At 47.5% G+C, this 16,143-nt stretch overlaps 1 protein-coding gene across 2 annotated transcripts in view; it reads right to left on the minus strand.

Moving 5' to 3' along the window:
• The window catches only part of CNOT6L (CCR4-NOT transcription complex subunit 6 like), a 34,383-nt gene extending 18,812 nt beyond the window's left edge, over positions 1-15,571 (minus strand). Inside the window, exon 1 of one of the 2 annotated variants that reach the window (XM_030449849.1) lies at positions 15,370-15,571. The gene's annotated coding sequence lies outside the window, so the exon portion shown is untranslated. The remainder of the gene's footprint in view (positions 1-15,369) is intronic. The other variant, XM_030449848.1, reaches the window with a different exon arrangement.
• Between the last annotated feature and the right edge of the window lie 572 nt (positions 15,572-16,143).

Genomic DNA, 16,143 nt, shown 5'->3' on the forward strand with positions numbered 1-16,143 from the left:
TTATTTCAGTGACTCTAATGTGTTGTTCCATTTAAGTTTTTTCATACCTCAATGCATAAATTAATTGTCTGTTTCTAATGAGGAAGAGAATCCAAAAAGAGCTGCAACTTCATCTTGCTTTAGCCCTGTGGATGTGCTGGCAGCACTCAACATCCTTGACTCCAGCAGAGTGACATTCTTTGTCATTTTATTTGTTTCAATTGCTGTATATGGATGAGTCAAACTGCTAGAGCATTTTGAGAACTATCCAGCAGACAGCCCTGAAACATCCCTCCTCCTTCTGTGTTGCTGTCCATCCACTTCCATATGGGGATCCCTCCCAGGAATTAAAAATCCTGCTGGCTGCTGAGGCCAAGAGCTTGCACGTGTGTACACACAGGCACATGGTGCTTAACCCTGGAAAGCTGGACCAGCTGGAAATCAGCCTTTTTTAGCTACCTGTTTTGTAACCAGGGTTAAATGGTTGCAAAGGGAGGAGAGGAAAGTTTCCCATCTGGAATAAGCTCACTCTGCTCTTGTCTGAGTGTCTGACAAGCCTCCCCATCCCAGCCTCCCAAAGGAGAAGGGGAAGTACAGCCAATACCCACAAGCACTGCCTTGGAGTACTTTGGAGAGGGGGGGGAAGTGAAGATGAAGAAAATAAGGTGATTGTTTGAGGGTCTGGTAAGGAGACTGAAAACGTAACTGCTGATACTTGTGTTAGCTTAAGGTCAGCTACTTCATATCTCTGGTACTTGGTACAGACAATGTATGGGGGATTGGGACAGTCTTCTGCTTGGATCTGAATTTTCTCCATCATTGCCTTTTCCTGCAGAACACGTTCAACCAGATGATCTTGAAGGTCTTTTCTGCCCTTACTGATTCCATCCACCATCTCTACTAAGGGCTCACCCTGAGTCTGCCAACAAAGGTATTGTCTCCTTTCAGTTTCTTACTTTGATTACTCAGTCTCACTGATTAGCAGTTAAAATATCCCTCATTGTAGGCTTTTAATTAAAGAGAGAAAATAATCAGTTTGTTACTGTCATTTCCCAACACTGAGATTTCAGTCTTTGAGGGAAAATATAATCCAAGTACACAAGCAGAGACTACTTGGCCACAAGTATCCTACCAAAAAAAAAAAAGATAATTAAACAGTACCTGGAATAAACAGCAAGGCAAAAGATTAAATTTGAAGTGAACATTAAATCTAAGGATTAACAACAAAATTTTCAGGCTAAGCACCATGGAGCTAGCAACAAACAATGAAGTCCACAAGTACAACTGAAAAAAAAAACCTCCTTTAGTTTTATAAATCTGTAAAAAAATGTATGTATGCATTTTCATACCACTCCATGCAAGAAAATTGTTTCTCAGGAGAAGGTAGAGTGACTGGTGTGCAGAGGGCTGCTCTGCATGAACTCATTGAGGTCTGCAGAAAGAAGCCAAAAACACATAGTTAGGAGAACTGCAGGAATTTAGACCACCAAAGCTATTTACCTGTCTCCTTTCAAGTCTGTAGCAAGAGTAACTCTGCTTTTATAGTTACCTGTAGACAGAGGCTCAGCCCAGCTTCTTTTTTTGAAATAATCTGGGTTCCAAGTGGGGGAAGAGACAGGACCCAACTTTTTTAATGACAGTAAATCACAGCACCTTGTACCCTTCTCATCTGCAGATGCTTTTAAAAACCCAGCAAGGTAAAATGGGGGTTTCCTTGAACCACATCAGTAAAACCAAGCTTGCTTCAGTCAGACACCTTTGCTGCTCTTAGGTTCAGTACTTAAATTCTGTAATTTGAAACTTTCAGGGAGCCTTCACACATACTTCTTACAATCAAACTGCTACCTCTGCTAAAAGATCAAGATGAACATTAGATGTAGAACATACTTCAGTAGAATAAGCTGCAGAAATAATTTTCATAGTCCTTCCCTGCACCAACCACGCCGCAGCCTCAAAGACTGGAGGTTTACACTGCAGCTGACACAGGCAGAACAAGCAGAAGTGGAAAGACCTAAGTTGTGAGATGTCTGTGCTGATGCTGAGAGGATGAAAAGCTGTTCCTTCCTGGTCAGGAGGCATCTTTGTGCTGAGAAGCAGGAGGGAACAGACTCTTCCTACCCTTGCCTGACAGTTTTATCTTGGCCATAGTCGAGGGAAACTCAGAGCCATCCATCAGGTTTGGAGGCACCTTCCTGGAGTAACTTCAAGGTGGGGAAGTGAGCACTGCTGCTCAGTCCCTTGGTTGGCACTTTGGGAAGTGGTGCAGTCCTTAGCAGAGTGGTGCCAAGCCCAGGAGGACCTGTGGGCAGGATTTTGGACTTGTACTCACCCACTGAAGCCAGCACACCCGGACGGGTGCTGAAAAGGCCATGTCAACAACCAGCACAGCAACAATATGATGGAAGTAGTCCAAACCCTGCTCTAGTTTTTATTCCATGTGCCACTTAGATCAGGCTCAGCAAGAGGAGGCTATTTAAGTTTCACCTGGTCAGTTCCACAGCAAATCCTCTCTCTGCTCAGTTCTTTACGGGCAAGAGGTGCAGCAATCCCCAGGGATCTGCTGGAGGCAGTGGTTCAAAGGGAATGTTTCCAGGGATTGGGACCAGGCTGCTGTTACCTTAACTACCTAGCTTGCTTCTTTTCCAGTTAGAAATGCCCTAAATGCTGGTTTTGGGGTACCAGCTCTGCCAAGCTCCCATCAGGCAGAGGAAAGAAGATGTAGGACTGGGTGCAGTGGTAGTCAGCACCCACATCCCACCAGGAGGTTTCTGACCTCTGCTGCCTGTCTTGATGCACAGCTCAGGGAGACTGAAGTTGGAGGTGGGAATAATGAGGCACAAGACATACCCAAGAACCTGCAGCTGATAGCTGCAAAAGCCAAGAGCAGCACAGGAAAGCCAGAGAAGCAAACCCTGGGGGAAAAAAAAAAAAAGGCAGCAAAAGCCAAAGGGAAGAGTGGGAAGGGAGGGAACAAGCTGTATTTGGTTAATTCAAAAGCCAACTGGCACTCATTTGATGGAAATGCTAATTGTCCTACTGACATACACCCATTAGTTATTTCCCCCTGTTCCCTCATCTCCTCTAAATGAAGTGGAGTCTTTTCTTAAATCACAGGTAACCTGAGAGCAACCAGGTTTCCACCCTTCCTTTTCCTTTGTCACACCCCCACTTACAAGAGCAGCTGAGCTACTTACTGCATGGAAATACTATGTAGTATTACATAGCTATTTTTAATTTCTGTGCTTAGTTAACATGTCAGCCCTGACTCCTGAAGAACAGTTTCTGCTCTGTTTGAGGCAGTCTGTTACCTCTTGTGTACGTGACAACTCCTGAGTGTCTGCATCAAGTGACAGAGTAGGAGCTGCCTCTGTCTGCAGGTGCCTTTTTGTACTCCCTGCTCTCAGAGCAGCTCCCAGGGGTTAGCTTACAGCTTACATGCAAACACAAGCTAGGTCACCCCTTAAAAGCAAAACTCTGCTTACCAGAAATGCATATCAGGGGTCTCTTATAGGACCAGAGGAGTTTCAGCAGATAGCCTAGAAATAAATCTAACCAGCAGCCCCCAGAGGGCTGGTTCCCACTGTACATTTGTTTACATGAGGATCCCCCCACCAGCTCAAAGCAGTGACCCATTTGCAATGCCACCCCATCCCCTGGAGACTGCTGGTCCTTTAATAAGATACAGGACAGAGTGGCTTAAAGGATTAAGAAGTGAAGTCACCAGGAGGCTGGGGAAGGAAGCAGCCAGTGCTGGATCAGGAGGAAGCACCAAGCCAAAATGCTGCCCGGGGCTGCAGGTGCAGAAGCAAAGCAGCCCCAGCTTAAAGCAGGAGGTCCTCAAAGTGCTGGTCTGAGAGAAGTAGGACTGGGCAGACACAAAACTCTCAGTATCTGAGACCTGAGTAAGCTTAGGGCATTGTGGTGTGCCAGCATCCCTCCCAGGCTCTGGGGAAAGAGCTGTGTTATTGACAAACCCAGTCTGACACCTCTGTTCATTCACTCACTTGCTTAGCAGTGATACCCTGTTCAGGCTGCCCCAAGCCAATGCCTTGTCTCATTCTGCTCCTCAGGATCAATAACTGGAGAAAAGTCAGCTATTGACCTGCTTCTTGAAAAAAAAACAACAAAACAACAACAAAAAAACCCTACATTGGAATTATTAATTCACACACACCACTGCAGCAGCTTTGAAGCAGTCTCCTAAATGAATATTTCTTCTTTAAAACACAACTCAGATCATCAGGAACCTTTCATCCTTCGTAGAGAAGTCTGTGCTACGAGAAAAGAACAACCAAGACCATTTCTGTGGCTATGATGCTATCTTACCCTGCAAGCTGCCACATTTCAAGAAAAGGAGCAAAGCCCAGCAGCACTTCAGCTCCTCTCTATACATGACAGAAAGGTAACAGCCAGCTTATCACTCACAACCTGTCCTTTGCAGCAATAATTAACAACAGGGAAATCTGTCCCCACAAAACTTGAGATGGCTTTAATGTTATGCCTGTCCTGTTCAGCTACAGGTAGATTTGGAGGAGCCCCAATGCTCAAGATTTTAAAAGAAAGGAGGACAAAGTGCACCCCAGTAAATGAGTCATTTTGTGTTACAGGCTACAGGATGCTGCACCAGTGCTCAGAGTAAAGCAAATGGATCTCTGTAAAATATAGAAGTTAACAGGCATAAACCCCCTTCCTGGTAGGGTATATTTAAATGTACTACTTAATCAAAGAAGTAAAAAAGCTTGCCTGATAGCCTGAGAACAGCATATTATTTGGATATCTAAAGACAGCTCTGCTGCTTCTGTATCTGATTATCCAAACCTTTCCCATGTGCATTTACACCATACTTACACTTCCAAATACTACCTCTGGGTTTAGCATCAATGATGATGAGTAACATACACACCTCTATCTGCCTTCCAGGGAGGTGGAAAAGGAGAAGCTACAGCAACAACAGCCCCAGAGACTCTGCAGGGACCAGGAAACTCAGCTCTTGCTGAGACTGCAGGTATCTGGAGGTTAATTCTCTGTGAGCATCTTGGCCATCTGACCCCAACAAGGCACACAAGAGTTGAGATCTCAAGTGGGTCAAGATGCTACCCAGTGCAGGAGGTATCCTGCTCCCTCATCTGAACTTAGCAGAAGGCTGCTGGCCCAGAATGATCACTCTGATAGTGAAGTTTGCCAGAGGGGAGCAGTAAGCCATGTGAGAACAAACCCTGAAGTACATGTGAGCTGACAAATTGCAATCATTCCTCTTCCAGAAGATAATTTGAACTTGGTGTGGGTTCCTCTGGAAGGGATCACTTCTGAAGCACAAGTGTTGCCAAACCAGGGAACACCTTTGGCAACATTGGCTGAAATTCTTTCAACCAGGACAGTTTTCTGAGACTCCTTAATATGCTAGCAGGTGACAAGTTAATTCAGGAGTTCCCTAAAGCAAAGGCTTCCTCGTGGTCCTTCCCTGCAGATTCAGACTGATGCAAACCACCAGGCACCACCAAGGAGCTATGGTCCTGACACTTGTTTTTGTGGCACTGAGATGCCAGGAGCTCCAAGTACTCCTGGCACTGAGCACTGGATACACCTGCAAAGAAGATGGGGATCACTGGGAGGAAGTTTATAAGATTTATGAGAGTTTGAAGCCCTGGTCCTACACCAAATGTCACTCACCACTGGGTTGCAGGGACATAGCTCTTTCACAGAAGCAGAGCCTGAGGCAAGAGGAGGGAGACAGAGGGCATGTGGAAGAGGAAGGGTATGGATTCAGGAATGCTGCAGCACTGATGACAGTTTGAGGTTTTAAACCACCTAATTTTCCAAGCAGAATATATTTCCAAGTGATACTCATCTCCCCGCAGAGAGAGCCAGGGTTGTTTTGTCCACACCTGCAGCCATCACTTGGGAATGGAATGGTACTGCCTGTGCATGCAGGGGAGCTCTGGCTGCAGCACCTTGGGGTTGGTCTAGCAGGCAGAAAAACACTCTGCAGCTCATCACAGACTCACTCTGCAAGTCTTCAAGTTAAACCATCCACCAAAAAATATACCCAAGAATGAAAAAGCTGTTGAGTCTGCAAAAAGGCTCTGAAGCCTTGTAATGCAAGGCATTTCAGAGAGATCTCAGTGCTAGGGAAAAAAAAAAACCAACCCAAACCCTTTTATTCTACCCAGAGGTCTCAAATATTTTATGTATGTGCTTCTCCCATCCACTGAAAATATTCCTAATTTAGCTGATGGACTCCACTCCTTCACAGTCTTTCACTCCAGGCTAAGAAGAAGGAAGAGGATCACTGCACAGGTACAAAAATGTGCTCAGAGACTGAACAACTCCCCATGGTAAGATGTAATTTGGCTGGAGGAAAAAATGCAAGCCAAAGGGCCATCTGACAATCTGAACCCGACTTTTCCTGGCACTTGTGACTATATTCTGGTATGTGAGAAGTTGTCTGGCCTCGTTTTTCCTTTTGCTTTCTTAACTTTCCAAAACAAAAAGGGATTAGAGGAAAAGGCGTTCACAAGTGGAATTTTCTGCTGGGTGGATAATTCATCCTGTGCTAGGACTCTGCTGCTTCCAGGGCCAGCTGTAAATTCATGTGACACTGTAAATATAAATTGAATTTTAAGGTATAGAGGAAGCAGTAATGAGTTTTCTGGAACTACAGTCAGCACTGCTCCAGCTGGCCTCTTCCTGCCAGGAGCTACAAGATCTCTGTGTGAAAGAAAATGCAAAGAAGAGCAATGTATTTAACCTGGAGAATCAGAGAATGGCTGAGGTTGGAAGAGCCCTTAGAGCTGCTCTGCTCCAACCCCCCTGGTGTCCCCCATGGGCAGGGACACCTCTCATCCAGCCCAGGTTGCTCCAAGCCCCATCCAATCTGGGACTGGACACTGCCAGGGATGGGGCAGCCACAGCTTCCTTGGGCAACCTGGGCCAGGGGCTCAGCACCCTCATACACAAGAATTTCCTAAAAGGTCTAAACCTTTTCTCCTTCAGATTAAACCCATTTCCCCTTGTCTTGTCACTGGCCACTCTTATGAAAAGTCTCTCTCCACCTTCCCTGTAGTTTCCTTCAGGTATTGGAAGGCAGCTCTGAGGTCCTCCCAGAGTCTTCTCCAGGCAGAACAATCCCAGCTCCTTCAGCCTCATAGCAGAGGTGCTGCAGCCCCTGGATCATCTTTGTGGCCTCCTCTGGACAATTTCTGACAACCATTCTGCTTTTCCACCCCTTGCAAAATCAGATTTGGTTTCCTCTCCGCACCAGCAGCCTGCATCCTGTGTGCAAGGACACAGCTGATGTTTGGTCTGAGAGGAAGAGAGGGCAGCAACCCCCTCGGAAGGGCTGGGGAGCCCTGGCAGTTTCAGGGTGCTGGAGACAGCTCCCCATGGAGAGGACACTGACACCTCCCTCTGCAGCCACAGCAGGCCATACATTCCTCTCCCCTCTGCAAGCTGCCCACAAATATTATTTTTTTTTTTGCATTTGAAAAGCATTTAAGACATTTTATTTTTTATTTTGCAGGTGACTGGAAGCAGGACTTGCAGCAGTTGCTGTGCAAGGAGAGGTGACCAGGATAAAGGACTCTTGAGTCTCTCTGAGCCTTCCCCTTTCCAACCCTGGCAGTTTCAGGGTGCTGGAGGCAGCTCCTACCTGGGATTCTCCCCATGGATGACAGGGTGACAACTCTGATCCTTTCCTCCCACCGTTTTAATCCTGCTCCAGCCCTCAGCCTGAAGCAACATGAAGCACAAAGGATATTCTCCACATGCCAAGGCTGACATGGGATAAAGGGCATTTATTTGAGCAAGGTACCCACCCCTTGTGCCACTGGGAAGCTCACTGACTTCACCCAGGTACAGATGGCAAGCAAGCCCTGGGTATGACTTCACCTCCACCCCCAAAAGCAAACTTTGGAGCTTACACAGAAGACACAAGTTTATCTGGAGTGCCTGAATGGGGCATTCCCATCAGAAGCTCCCAAACACCTTTTTGGGCCATGAAATCTTAGCATTAAGCACCAGGAACAGCTGCAGACCACAAAGCTGAAAAGTTAAAAGCCTGCAGGACCTTTCTACCTGCTGTTTACAAGACACTGGAGGGTTATATCCAGCAAAGCAGCCAGAGGATGTTTTCTGCTTTCTCCCTTTCTCAATTTTCCTGCAAGTCTCACGTGGGGGAAAAAAAAAAACCCAGCTAAAAATCTGCTGGAGAAAGTCTTTCTCAACATGCCTCTCTCCGTGTACTTAAAGCCAAGCCAGGACCTTCTGAGAGAGCCCTTAGATTGATTTCTTAGGAAGAAAAAAAAAAAAAACAAAGCAAAACTAATTTGTGATTAGAAGGCACAAAGATGTTCAGTCAGATGGAAGCATTCCTGAAAAGCAAGGGGAAAAAAAGTACCCAATCAATTCATTCAGCTGCCTTAGAGGGTAAACAGCAAACTGGAGCAGTCTACAAATCCTGACTATTATTAGCAGCTTGACCAAAAGCAGATGTTTTTTTGTACTTATCTTTGTACTCCTGACATCTGAAGAGCTAAAAAAGTATCTTGGATAGACCCTGCCACTGCAGCAACAAGAACAAAAAGAAGAGGGGTCACTTTTGCACAACTGCTCCCCACATGAGGCTCAGCTCCTGTGCTCGGAGAGGAAATTCATTTAAAAAAGGTTTCAGCTGGTAGGGGGCAGTCAGAAAAATGACAATAAAAGAGGGTTTCTGGGTTTCAAATCTCCCCAATGCATCTTAGCATTCAGACAACTTTGCTTAGCAGCCTGCAGAAAAAGCAACAAACACATCTCCTTTTCCAAATGATCTGTCAGTAAAGCAGGTTTCTGAAGTTGTCAGAATGTCTTCAGAGGACAACCAAAGCCCCCTTTTATGTGGGGATGGCTCTCCTTTCAGAACTGGCACCCTGTGAGGGGAAGGCTATGGATCCTTTCTGTGATCCAGGTGTGTGTATTGCTCAGCACAGGCAATTCCCTTTCCCCCTTGCTTTTTCTGAGGAGACCCTTCCTTCTCCCTGCCTGCCCCAAAGAGGACACTGACACCTCCCTCTGCAGCCACACCAGGCCAAACATTCCTCTCCCCTCTGCAACCTGCCCACAAATATCTTTTTTTGCATTTGAAAAGCATTTAAGACATTTTATTTTTTATTTTGCAGGTGACTGGAAGCAGCACTTGCAGCAGTAGCTGTGCAAGGAGAGGTGACCAGGATAAAGGACTCTTGAGTCTCTCTGAGCCTTCCCCTTTCCAACCCTGGCAGTTTCAGGGTGCTGGAGGCAGCTCCTACCTGGGATTCTCCCCATGGGGAGGACACTGACACCTCCCTCTGCAGCCACACCAGGCCAAACATTCCTCTCCCCTCTGCAAGCTGCCCACAAATATTTATTTTTTGCATTTGAAAAGCATTTAAGACATTTTATTTTTTATTTTGCAGGTGACTGGAAGCAGCAGTACTTGCAGCAGTACTTGTTCAAGGAGAGGTGACCAGGATAAAAGGACTCTTGAGTCTCTCTGAGCCTTCCCCTTTCCAACCCAGTCCCCTGGAGCAGATGAGAGGTGGGTGTGTAATTTGGGAAGGGTAAAGACCCAGGGGTGTTTTGAAGGAGTGCTGCCTCTGGTAGTTTCCCAGCTATAAGAATTCCTGCTGCTCCTAGCTGAGGGCAGGATGGATTTGCCTTTATGGTTGCTTTAGGGTAAGGAATAACTCTGATTCACATCAGCAGGGATGATGGCAGGGTGCTCTGAAGGATGAGATGGTTGGTGTCTGTAAACAGTCCAACAATTACCAACTCTCAAGCTGCAAATTAGGGGGATGGAACCCCAAAACTAAAAACCCTTCTGAAGATCCAATACCCCATGGACTCAGACAGTCTGCCCCCTCCTGAGGGTTGTTATTTCTAAACTTTTCCCTTAGTAACACCTACTGATTGTGGTTGTCAGTGAGATGGATGCTTTGGTGGGAGAAGTAAAGCAATGCCACGAGTCCCATGGACCTACTTGAGTTGGAGCCAGAGAGCAGTGCTGCTGTTTTCATCCCAGGTCACTATTTTTGACACTTTTAACACCAGTGTCACAAGCCAGGCAATGGGTGAAAACCCCTCCTCTTCTGCTGGCCCCACTCTCACTGTTGGGCTCAAAGTGGAAGTTTCAAAAGAGAAAAACGTTTCATTTCTCACAGTCTGAGCACCTCTGCTAACAGGAGAGTGTTGTAAATCTGCTATCTGCCTGCACTATGGACACATGGTGATAACTTTACTTAAAATATGCTTCTGTACCAGGAAATCTGCTGCGAGAGAGTCCTGCAGCCCTTTTAAGCTGGTTTTATGCACATTTCTCAGAGAAAAAAACATAAAGCTTCTTTAGAGGCAGGCAGAATGTGTAGGACAATAAACCATCCAAAGCATAAACAGCTCCAGTGCTGTGCAATCATAAACCACCATTAATCATTTACATCAGGAAATGCCAAAGTAAGAGGTGATCACACACAGGGCCCTATCTGTTCCCTGTGTACACACAGGGGTTACAAGCTGTAGTTAAATTACTTGTGTGCATGACACACAACAGCTAAATGGGGTTTTGTTCCTTAGCCCCAAGTGCTCACTGACTCCCAAGCCCTCTGTTCACTGGCTGCACACGAGTTGTAGCTAAAATTGTTTGTTGCTGCTTTTGCTTCACCTTGGAGCATTTTTATCAGTCTGGTTTAACCTCTTCCCTTGGAAGGGGTAAAATTTGTTTCTTGTAGAACCTCATGTAAGGCATTTCTGTCTCATGTAAGGAGCTTCTGCCTACCTTAACTCACATTTTCAATGCCCACCTCTCAAACCCAGGACAGAAAGCTTTCTGGTAGTGTCTGAATGCTGTTAGGTCACTTCTTGATCCTCTGCAGGGAGATGCACAAACAGCTGCAAAAGCAGTTCTTATAAACAGGATTCCAGAGCAAATTTTCTGGAGAGATTTTCTTCCAGTGCTGCTCTTTTTATTCAGAGTAATTTCAGTTGGCTTTTGGGGTGTGGTGGGTTGGGGTTTTTTTTTTGTGTGGCTTTTTTTTTTTCTTGTTCCCTCAAATAACAGAAACCAGGTCAAGTCCAGTACCTTGCCATTACAGGTAGCTGTCATGTAACCCTCTGGCAAATTTACCAAGCTTCAAACAAAGCCAGTCAGCATGTTCAGCTGCAGGCACCTTGCTCTTGGAGCAATTTCCCATTTCCTGTGGGAAACTTCAGAATTTGCTTTGTCCCCTCTGAGCTGTTTCATATTTTAGGGGGTGGGGAGGAAGGAGGGGACTCTTGTGGCAGAAGGTACACGTGTGAAGTTTGCTGACACAGAACTGAGCTGCACAATGCTTTTAAGATGGGGAAAGAAAGTAAAAGAATTCTGCTAACATTGTCACCAGCTTAAGATATTGATAATCCCCAAAACATCCTTGCTTTTATCTTTATAGGTGAGCTGGAGAGAGCTGTACAGACAGATCAGTGACACCCAAAGAATGAATCAAAAGGTAAAGTTGGACTGCACTGCCAATACTGATGTGAGAAGCATCACTCCTAAAAACAAATGAAGGCTTTGCAGCCTCTGCCTCCTGTTTTGTTGAGTTATTTACTGTCAGGTGAGTGAGACAAACTGGCACAGCAGTGGGTCCAGAGAATGGCAGGGCTGGGAGCAACCAGCCAAGTTCAGTGAGCTCAGCTGGGCCAGCTGCACCATCAAAATAAGCTCCTGCATGTTTTGACACGTTCACTGATAACCTGATAAACCCAGGAGGAGAAGGCACAGCTCTTGGATTTAGTCACAGTTTCTACACAGCTTTCCAGAGCAATGGCAGGACCAGAGGGTGTCCTGAGGAAGGTAAGTGGGGCATCACAGGCAGCTTCTTCCCCGGGCCTGAGCCTCTGCTGGTGCACAGGGGATGCACACAAAGGCAGAGGAGAGCCATCCAAATCTTGGCAGCACAAGAAAATCTGCTTGAGACAGGAGATACACTCTGGGAAACTGAGGAAATGGAGCCTTGCTTACAGGCTCTCACCAGGACCACAGAATTTGGGGAAAAAGAAAAAATATTACAAGAGCTTAGTATTTAATGTTCTGAAGTAGTAAATCCACAGCAAATCCTCCTGAATCTAATATGCCTAAGGCATACTTTACCTTTTTTTTTTTTTTTTTTTTTAGAGTGTTCTCAAATGCTGTTTTATGCTCCCAAACAACTGAGCTCCACTTTTATATCTGCTGCCTCAGTATTCTGCAAATCAAGTTACATCCAGTGCCTTGAGTGCCCTTTTGGCATCCCAAAAGTTCTTTCCAATAGTAAGCAAGCCATTTATTCATATTTATCTCTCTCCCTTTAAACCCCAGTAACCCAAAAGTGTCCAACAGATTAAAGCTGATCTAAGCAGTATTTTACCTTTTCTGCAGTTGAAGGAAGCTTGCTCTAAAATCATGCATGTTACTGATGCATAATTTTATTACTTAAAACCAGAATGGTCTTGGAAAGGATTTAATAAGAAAAAAAAAACTACACCTCCCTCTTTGTCCTCACTGACTGTGATCAAAAAAGACAGCAGCTACTGTGATCTAGCTAAATCTAAGCCTTTCTTCTCAGTGTTTTAATTTAAATTAAGTAAAGACTTGGCCCAGTGTGGAAATTAATTAATTTTTCTCCAGTGCTGCCTTTTAATTTTACTACCAGAGTCCACGCACACTTTGGGATCACTTTCTGGCTTTTTTCTTGTAAGACTGGTGGTGTGAAAGCTAACTATGACTGTGTCTTAGCAAAACCAAGATTCTTAATGAAAAACAACCACAGTCCATAGAGGGGGAAAAAACCCCCAACATAAAATCCTAGCTTATCACATGGAATGGAAGTTTTTATAAACACCTTTTGATGGAAGAAGTAGCAGCCATAACATGACTTACTTCCAGGAGAGAATTCCTGTTGTAAACGTGCCTGAGCTCTCAGAGATTGTGGATGGGGAGAGAAGCACACACAGAAAACACACACTGACCTTTTGTCTCTTCTGAGCCAGGCAAAATATATGTCTGATTCCACTCCATCCCTGGGAGAACTCTGCTTTCCTGGCAGCAGCAACTGCTCCCAGGATAGGGAAAAAACACCCTTTAAACACGAAAACAAGCTCTATCAGTAGAAGTGCACTTTTGCAGATAACTGGTTCTCCAGCTGGGGCTTCTGCTGGCACAGCTATGTCAGTCACGGGTCACACTTCGTCACAGTGCTCACAGACAGAGCTGTGCCAGCAGAAGTTTGCCATATAGACCTGGTGGGAAACACTCAACAGTGGCTCAAATGAATGTGCAAAGTTGGGTGTTTTTGCATGCAGCAGCCAAAGGAAGTTTCTCTAACAGGCTGATGATGGGTAAGCTTACTCTTAGGATCTTGGCTTCCAAGGACAGAGGAAACCTAGACTTAACTCAGGAAAGTGGCACTGCCTATCAGCCATTCATGTTGTACTTAATCCTTCAATTAAATACACAAACTAAATTAGAAAGAGCCCCTGCAGGAAGACAAGATAAAAGGCAATAAGTCCCACTTTTCAATAGTAAGAAAAGAACAGCACTGGAAGTGTTTGACAGGATTTGTCTAGCAGACAGCACAGCACTGCAATGTTCCTAATGCTCAGTTAAACTGAACAGTCAAACTGTAATGGGGCTTCTGTCTTCTTCAATCTCCTTTGAAGACAGTGGGCAAGGAGATTTAACACCTGAGCTGACAGGCAAACCCGGGTTCTACTGGGATGAGTCGATAGGATCCATCCATGGGTGAGGTGGATGGTTATTCCAGAGCAGCAAGGTGTCAGAGGTGTGCAGTGCTGAGCTGCTCTGGAGCAAAATTACAAGAAACAAATTGTAAATTAACTCCCACCGTGCTCTGTAAGGGAAAAGAAAGCTGCAGGCAGGTGCTTGGGTGCTTCTGAACCTGTCTGTGTTCAATAATGAATAAAGCCCTGCAGAGCACGGGGCTGTGGAAAGGAGAAGAGTTTAGTACAGCAAAGCCAGGTCAGGCTGCAGTACTCAAATGTAAAGCCCTGTGAGGTCTCCCCAGCACCAGGCTGTGTTGCAGAAGAGCAAGGTTTGGTGGTACAAATTTCACTGTCACTTCCTATTTTGACAGAGAGAAGGCAGAAATAAAATCAGTGGTAGTGCTGTGGTAGTAAAGGCCGTGCCCCACCTTTGTCACAGCTTCCTGGCCCTCCAAACTTGGAGACAGCTTCAAGGAATTCCTTGGGTTGTGTCACTGGGAAGGCTTTGTTGTTAAGACATAATGTTGTGGGGTTGTTTTTTGATTTTTTAGGGGAAAAAAAGCACTGGGGCAAAGACATCTGGAAGGAGCAGCAGAGGGTAAAAATAGACACATTATCATCACTTTCATTATCAGCCATGTCTACACAGACAAGAAGTATAACCCTGAGTGACTTGGGGATGAGGTGTTTTCCTCTCCAGGTTCGTTTCAGGTTGCAGAGCAGCGTGTTTGTGCTTAGCTGAGCAGCAGAGTCACAGCCAGGGGATGGCACAGTCCGGGATTTCATTCTAGCAAACACCCCCCACCCCCCAGATCTTAGGCAAGGCCATCTAACACCCTTATCAGCAGGCCAGCCCTGAGAAGTTGTTAACTCCCCAAAGCAAATAATTCGCCATCCCAAAGTTTCAAAAATGGGCTGAGAAATGGACGATTTCAAACGGCCGGACAAAACTCCGCGCAACAGCAGGCAGGAACCCCAGCCCTCCCATCGGCTTTACCAGGAGCGCTTCAGTTTAAAAAGCGAGCCCCAAAACTGCCGCAAAAACTCGGCGTTTCGGAGCTTTGCTCGCAGGTGCCATTCCTGCCATCCTCCTCGGACGGGACAGCTGCGAAGAGACCGGGGAGACCTCCTACCTCCCTCCCAAACACCTTCCCTGACCCCGGGCACGCAGCTCGCCAGACGAGGCGGGATGCTCGCCAGCCCGGGGCCGAGCACTCACGGTTGCCCCGTGGCCATCTCCACCCCGCAGCCGCGGGTCCCTCAACCCGGGCCACGGGGGTGAGCCCGGCACCCCGAAAAGCAGCGGGGGGAAGGCGGCTGCCGACGCTACCGTCACCTCCACGGATCCCACACAGCCAGGACCCCTCCTGACCCCCCGGGACGGGACGGGACGGGACGGTGTCCTATTCCCCTCCGGGCTCCGATATACCCGCAGCCCCCCTCCCCCCTCCGGTTTAAACCCATATACACAGATCCCTGAGGGCGCGGAACGGCGGCTCCGGAGCGGCCCAGGCCGCCGTGTCCGCTCCGGCTGCTGACCCCGGTGCTAACGGCGGCGGTGGGGCCCGACATGGCGGCTCGGGCCCGCTCCCCCTTCCACCCCCGCCCGCCAGGCCCCGTCGGGCCGCGGCTTCTCCTCACCTGCATCCGGCGCGGCGGGGCGGAGGGGCCGGCGGCGGCAGGGCGGCGGGGAGGCGGCGGCGGGGAGACGGGCAGCAACGACATGCAGGCGGCGGCCCGCCGGGGGAAAAGCGGTGCCGGGCCGGGGACGGAGCCGCGGGGCCGGGGCGGCGGTGGAGGAGAGGAGGAGGAGGAGGAGGAGGAGGAGAAGGAGGAGGAGGAGCGGGCTGGGGATCGGGCGGCGCGGAGGGCGGAGGAGACGGAGGCGGAGAGGCGGGAGGCGGGCGGTGCCGTCGGGGAGGGGGAGGACGTGGGGCAGGCGGCGGGCCCTGTCAGTGCTCGGTACCGGGACGGGGAAGAAGGAACCTCGGGTTTATACCCAAAAGTCCGATGGCGGGAAGAGGCTCCGCTTGGGTTTACCTCATGATTTGGGGTTTTGTTGTTGTTGGCAGCTGTCAGGAGCCCAGGGAAACACCAGCGGCCCCGGGGAGGGGTTGTGAGGTGCTGGAAATGGGAGAGGGAAGGGAAACCTCTCGGTTTTACCTCAGGGTTCGGGTGGTTGTCATGGGGATGGGCAACAACAACAAACAAAAACAACAACAAAACCCCAAATCATGAGGTAAACCCAAGTCTTGGGAGACCTCATCACTCTCTCCAACTCCCTGAAAGGAGGTTGGAGCCAGGGGGGGGTTGGGCTCTTTTCCCAGGCAACTCTCAGCAAGACAAGAGGGCAGGGTCTCAAGTTGTGCCAGGGGAGGTTTAGGTTGGAGATGAGAAAGAATTTCTTTCTGGAGA

This window comes from Calypte anna, chromosome 4A, assembly GCF_003957555.1.
Source record: "Calypte anna isolate BGI_N300 chromosome 4A, bCalAnn1_v1.p, whole genome shotgun sequence".
Taxonomy (NCBI): Eukaryota; Metazoa; Chordata; class Aves; order Apodiformes; family Trochilidae; genus Calypte; species Calypte anna.